The following is a 7,259-nucleotide window of genomic DNA, read 5'->3' as shown; positions in this document are numbered from 1 at the left end:
CAGGAGCCTAAAAAATTGATTCTGCTGCCTGATCTGGGTTTTCCAACAGGGGCCTTCTATGCTGGGGATGGCTGATTGGTTAGAGGAGATCACCCCTGGCCACCCATTCTCATGTTTTTTTAATTTTTAACCTCTTTTCAGTTTTTCTAATTTCATTCATTCTTCATTCATTCATTCATTCATTCATTCATTCATTCATTCATTCACTTTCTGTATCCACCCATTTCAGTTAATGATTCTGAGATACTTGGCCAGTTAGCAGTACAGCCAGGAAACAGGTTCCTTGATACACTCAGCACCCCAGGCTTGGGAATATCATCTGTGCATATTGCGAGAAGGACTCTTTGGAAGAATTCTATTCATCTGAAGTAATATGGCATGAAATAATACTCAGGAAAGACTACAAGATACGTGCCTTTAATTTTAACTTAAAGTACATACTCAGGTTAGAATATCTAATTTGAGATAAAACATTAAGAATGTTAACATAATTAAAATATTTTATGTGTCTCTTCAACAATTATACATTTGAAGAACTCTCTAGTTTTATTTGTATATGGAATACAAAAATGGCCATATTAATTGCTATTTGAAATGCACTCAATATTTGTTTTAAAACAATTTTTCTTATTCAGGAGTAAGGAGAATCCTCTCAGCTATTCACAGATGGTTCAAGTCCTTTAAATTTATTAATAGTTATTGGGTTTTAACAATACTGCAATGTATTATAGTGTGTGTTGAAATAAAAAGTTTTAGTTTATTTTGAAATAAGTACAAATGAATGTAATGAGCTACTTTTTATTCTAGAATCTATAGACCAATCTACTTAATATGCTTGCTCTAAAAATCTAATATTACGACCTTTGGAAACAGCTGGTCATTTGTTGCTCAAGTGAGAATTCTGGGTTGATTAGTTATATCTTTGTTTTCTTGACTAACTATTTCGCTGCTTATCATCTCCCTCATACAATGGTCATATATCAATGGGGTCAGTTATGTCAGAACAGGAGTTTAACATAGCTAGACGTGGTCGTATCTGGAAGACATAGCTGCTATCTGTTTCAAATTCAGTGTTCTGAAATCTCAGGACTCAGGCATTAGGCTAAAGAAAAGCATTGAAGATATATTTCCTTTGTTTTCTTCCATAGCAGCTCCCTGCCAGGTAAGCATCACTGAAGACATTCATTAATACAGTAAAGAGAATGTTGTTATTCTAGAGATTCTATTACGTTAAGGCTTTTTATATGGTTCCAAGTATCCTGCTTTTTATAACTTTTGTCGTTTAGACTTTTAGCTAGAAAGTAATTGATTGCAGCTTTGACATTTAGCCCAGTCTCAATAACAATATTTAATATGGAATTTGACTCTCTTAGACTTGGAAACACTGATCAAAAGAATCTGGCAGGCTTATCCTAAACATTCTAATACAAGATATATGTAGCTCAGTAAGGACTTTTCATTGTTTCTTCTGACTGCTAATTGGTGTTCGTGGATGTTGCCTGCTAGTCTTCTGCCTATATGTCCTACATAGTGGCTGCTATTGTCCTTACACTATATGTTATAGATGACTCCTACCTTTTGATCTTGGACTACTGGATCTTTTGGTTACTTAAGATGTTTTGGAGAATTAAATTGATTTGAAAAGTCCTTAATGCCACAACATATAGACAGCCGACAAACTGTGAGCATCTTAGACCAAACTAACTAACTAAATAAAGCCACTAGGAAATTTCTGGAAACTTGGCATTTAGACAAATCAGCTATCCATAGACACATAAGATAAATGACATTTTCACACACCAAAGAGACAATTAAAAAAGCTCACAAGGAAATCAAAAGACCAGACACATTATCTTTAGCAGCCTGCACTCAGATAAGCAGGGCTTAACACCAAACAAGCAGAAAACAATACCCTACCAAGGAACTACCAAGAGCAAAGTCACCTTGGAGAATAAGTCCTCTGCTGTAATTATTGCTTCATTAAAAACTTTATTTGCATGACATGGGATTTCAATTGAACTTGTTTGTGACCAAGTTCAATTTTGCAAGTCAAGCAGTGCAGAAATTTAGATATAAGTGGGGCGTAAAGATAATATAGTGTGAAGGATAAACAGAGGATAGCTCAAACAGTGAAAGAGATACTAAATAAAACCAAACCTCTTAAGAATGGCATTGGGCCATATCTTGCACTATTTGCCTGGAGGAATAAATTAAGGACAGAGGTTCTTTTAATTTCTTTGCAACTGTTAATGGGAAAGTCATTAGAAAATATGTCCACAGTGCCCACTCATTTGGCTCCTAAAATACACTCTTTTAGACTCACTGCACTAGCCCCCAGTGCAGCAATATGACAAAAGTATACATTATTTTTCACCATAGAAGCCTGGTGAACAAGTTAGATTTCAAATAGACAACAAATGGATTCCAGTTTCTAATGTTTAAAAAGAAAGAAGAGCCTCTTATGTTGAAGAACCTCATCAAAAGAGGAAATATCAAAACAGCTATTGCTATATGACTTACACTAGTGGGCTGGCTCCCTTTCCTGAAATTAACACAGAAGGGGTGTTAATTTGGATTTTTTTTCAACACTCTGCCAGCCAAAACAGGGCACAGTGGACCGCATTGTGCCCCGTTTTCATCCTGAATGATCTCCTGCAGCACTTAATCACAAAATAGGGGCGCAGAGGAGGCATGCATGGGCCCCCCGTGCCTTATTTTCACCCTCCATGGCCTCCTGCAGGCCAAAAACGAGCTGCACGGAGGCCTTCTGAGGCTTCCGTGCGACCTGTTTTAGGCCTCCCCGACCTCCAGCAGCACTTTGCAGGCCTCCAGCAGCACTCTGCCGGCCAAAAATGGGCCCTATTTTTTGGCCGGCAGAGTGCTGCTGAAGGCTGGGGAGACTGAAAAGGAGCCACACAGAGTGCTGCTGGAGGCCGGGGAGGCCGGAAAGGAGCCACACAGGGGGCCACACACAGCCCATTTTGGCCAGCAGAGGCACCTTTGATATTTCCAGGCCAGCCCCATGGGCCAGATTTAAGTACTTTAGTTTGACACCCCTGGCCTAGAGGATTTAAACTAAGACATGTTGCATGCAGGAAATTAACAGCAAATGCAGCTCATGTAATTCCTGTACAGACACAAAGTTGTAATTCTTTAAAAAAGATGTGGCATAAAGGCATTGTGTCTTTAAGGAAAGTAGTCAGCAGATGCCTGATAGATGCCTGATAGACAACTGCCCTTAATGACTCGAATCTATGCTATATAGCCCAGAGGTTTCAAACACAAGGCCCAGATCCGGCTCGCAGGATGCTTACATCTGGCCTGCAGGGCTGCCCTGGAAACAGCAAGGGACCGGCCCACAGTGCCTCTGCCAGCAAAAACAGCTTCTATTTTCACTGGCAGAGGGTTGCAGGAGGCCATAGCAGCCAAAAACAGAGCTTGCGAGGGCCACAGGCAGCCCTCCCAAGCTCTGTTTTCACTGGCAGAGGGTTGCAGGAGGCCGTAGCAGCCAAAAACAGAGCTTGTGAGGGCCACAGGCAGCCCTCCCAAGCTCTGTTTTCACTGGCAAAGGGTTGCAGGAAGCCGTTGCAGCCAAAAACAGAGCTCAGAAGCCCATTTTCGTTGGGAGATCACTTGGGCTACCACAGGCGCCCCCGACACCAGTGACATCAAGCTGGCCACGCCCACCCTGTCCCCCTGAAGTCAAACATAACTGTGATGTAGCCCTCAATGAAATGGAATTTGACACCCCTGTTATAGCCATTGGGTACTCTGGAAGCCTGGATCCAGTTCATATAATATAATATGGGACCTTGTTTAGAATATTAATTATTCTAATTATTATTTATTTAGATATTTAATACCTAATAAACAATAATAATTTAATATTTAAATAGACAAAGCAAAAAATTTGCTATTTCCTAAAAAATTGGATTTTGCTTAGGAAGAACAAATATTTTTACTAGAAATGAAATTTTATAAAAGCATGATCTAAAGTAGCCTTTATAGGCAGTAGCCGAATGTGCTGAACAGACGAAACTATTGCCAAAAAAGCCAATGCTTTTGCAGCATCAACAAAGAGATAGCGCCAGGACAATGAGAAGTGATAGTATCACTTCACACTGCACTAGTGAGACCACACTTAGAATATTACATCCAATTCTACTCACCATGATACAAAAAAGATGTTGAGACCCTGGAAAGCGTGCAGAGAAGATTAGAAAGGATCAGAAGGCTGAATCATACGACGAACGGTTGAGGGTGCTAAGTATGCCTAGCTTATTGAAGAGAAGGATTGGAGATGACATAATAATTGTCTTCTAGTACTTGGGTGGGCTTCCCAAAGAAAAGAGGATTGACGTATTCTCTAAGGTGCCAGAGAGCAGGACAAGAAGTAATGGGTGGAAGCTTGTTAAAGAGAGATTCCAGTTAGAAGTAAGGAAGAATTTTCTGACAGTGAGAACAATTAATCAATGGAATAGCTTGTCTCCTGAGGTTGTGTTGTGGGTGCTCTATCACTGAAGGTTTTCAAAAATAAGCTGAATTTAACTGGAAAGCTATAAAGCTCCTGCTTTTAGCAGAGGTTTGAACTAGAAGACCTCCAAGTTCTCTTCCAGCTCTATGATTTTATGACTAATGCTGTCCAGACATTCACTGATGCCCTTTCTAAATATTCTAGCAACTACAATTCCCTAGTGGGATCCAAATCTGCTTAAAATAGCAATTATTAATAGTAACAATAGTAAATATTATTACAATTATTTATTATAGCAATAAAGAAAATAAAAAACGATATTTGTAATTTTTCCCATAGTATACTAAATTGCCTGAATGATATTCTAATATCAGAAAACCATAATTCAACACTGAAACATCCATTTAGTGTCATTATCCATTAATAAAATGTCACTACTAAAAAGGCCTTTGCCCAACTAGCCATCAACCTTGCTCCATTTAGCAAGACACTGGAAGTATAGCCTGAGGTTGCTCTTGCATAAGTATCCAGTCCATCAACATTTTTAGGGATTTATCCCTTTTAACAAATCGTCTCTGGCAATCCTCTCTAGAAAAACAAGAAGAAACTTGAGAAGGAATACTTGTCTATGATCAGATTCAACAGTCTTACCCAATTCAGTTCCTTCCTGATTTGTTGAATTTCAGCTACTGGTGATTTATGGATTTTGATGATTAGAAAAGGTAGCAAATGAAAGAAGGAAATTATGATGTAACCTTAGAGAGGGGGGGTTAAATATACAGTAAATGTACGTATAGCTGTTCTAAGAAGATTGGAAGCTCTCTTCCCTTCCCCTCCGGTCCCCTCCTGTCCTCTCCCCTCCCTTTGATTAATTTCCTTTTTTACTATCTTTTCACTTTTCTCTATCTTTTTATAATTTATCAATTCAAAATTGCATTGTTTTATTCTATTGAAAACCTCTTTAATAAAAATTCTAACATCTATCCATCCTATCAAAATAATTCATAGGTCAAACATATTTAGACTATAGGACCCATCTTATAGATATGCCTGACTTTTATAATCACCATTTAAAAACCATTAATACCATTTTACGCCTGTAGTTTTTCGCTTCTCAACAGTGATTGTATTTCTCCAAGCAGTGTTTTCACGCAAAGCAATAAAATAATCATTTTAGAAGGCAAGTAACACTAAAGACCTGTCTTCTTCCATTCAGGTTGCCATGCCACTTGTGCATTTCCTCTCTCCCAATTCTTATTAATTTGATGAAATAAAATCTGTTTGGAAAATTATTTCAAAGAAATGTATTCATAAAATTTTTTAGAGATGGGTGGGTAACAGTGCTCTTTAAATTTATTAATAGTGAGATGGTCACACAAATGTCCTTTTTATTATACTATAATCCCTTGTGATTTGCATTCTCCCTGGCTTTCACTGCTGCAGTAGAACCCATGGGAAGCCATCTTATCAATAGGAATGTCAACCAGAAGAATCTGTTGGGAGGGGTGGGATGTGGGTGTAAAAATGTCAAGAAGCTAAACCATGATTTATGGCTCAGCACCCTTTCTGAATTCATATCCAGGGAATTGTCCACATCTTTTAAAAATGACATCTTCCTTATGAAGGTTACGTATGGATTTCTATGTCTATGAAAATAGACCATGAGCTTTGCAAAGCCATGTTCCCATTTAACTTGTGAACAATTAGAGGGTGAGGGCTCTTATTTAATGGTTGTAACCACCATCTTCATTTATGTTGACATCTCAAAGATGCCTGCTCCAGTGACTACTAGGGGAAGTCCTGCTTTTGGAAAAGTATTAGGGAATTTCTTCTTTTGGAGAAAATTAGATAAATCATCCATATCTTTCCTTTCTACAAAACTCTTAAGTTCTAAATTTACCACTATATAGGAGGTTGATATCAATCTTGAACATGATGAGCTCTTCTAATTCAGTAGTGAAACTATGATGTCACAGTGGCAATGCAATTTTTTTCTGTGCACAGCAATTCCAACGAAAAAGTAGTTACACTTTGAAGAGTTATCTTTCAGGAAACCTCTGCTTGTGTTTTGATTTGCAGCTCTCCCCCAGAATACTTTCTTATCTCCTCTTATCTGATCCTTGGAACAACTTTGGCAAAAAAGTTACCTGTCTTCCATGCATATTCACTACTTTGCACAACTACTTATGCTTCAATATCATCTATCGTGTCCTTCTGGTACTACTTCAGATTAAACAGTGGCCATTAATAACAAATGCATAAATAAATAAATGGGTTAGTGGCTATATCTTAGCTACCGTATATTATTCAAAAATTGAATTAAGCCATTACATAGTTTGCAAAGTTCTAGCTTAGTATGTTATAAAGCAGACAAGTCAAACTCAAGGTCCGCAGGCCAGATCCGGCCCATGCAGTTAGATCTGGTCCATGGGGCCACCCTGGAAATGGTGAGGGTCTTGTCCCTATGGCCTTGGGCCACCTTGTCCCCCGGGCATGTGCACAGGAGGCGGTGAGCACATGGGGGCTGGTGGTGCTTGGCAGCAACTGCAGCTTGTTAGCCTACCCCTGCCCCCCCCCACAGCCTCTCCACACCATGCCTCACCTCAGTCGGCCTCATAGAAGCGATCGCAAGGGGATGAGAGGGTACCAGGCAACTGGTGCAGACACTGTGCAGAAGTGATTGCGGGGGTGGGGGCAGGGGGATGGTGCTGGGTAAGCAGCAGAGGCTTTTGAGCAATAACTACAGGTTGGAAGGTTTAGATTCAGCTCTGCCCTTTGTCTTCTG

The sequence above is a fragment of the Pituophis catenifer genome, unplaced genomic scaffold (genome assembly GCF_029215685.1).
Source record: "Pituophis catenifer annectens isolate HBS135680 unplaced genomic scaffold, rPitCat1.0.hap2 SCAF_4, whole genome shotgun sequence".
In the NCBI taxonomy this organism is placed as follows: Eukaryota; Metazoa; Chordata; class Lepidosauria; order Squamata; family Colubridae; genus Pituophis; species Pituophis catenifer.
Note: the sequence above shows the minus strand (reverse complement) of the source record.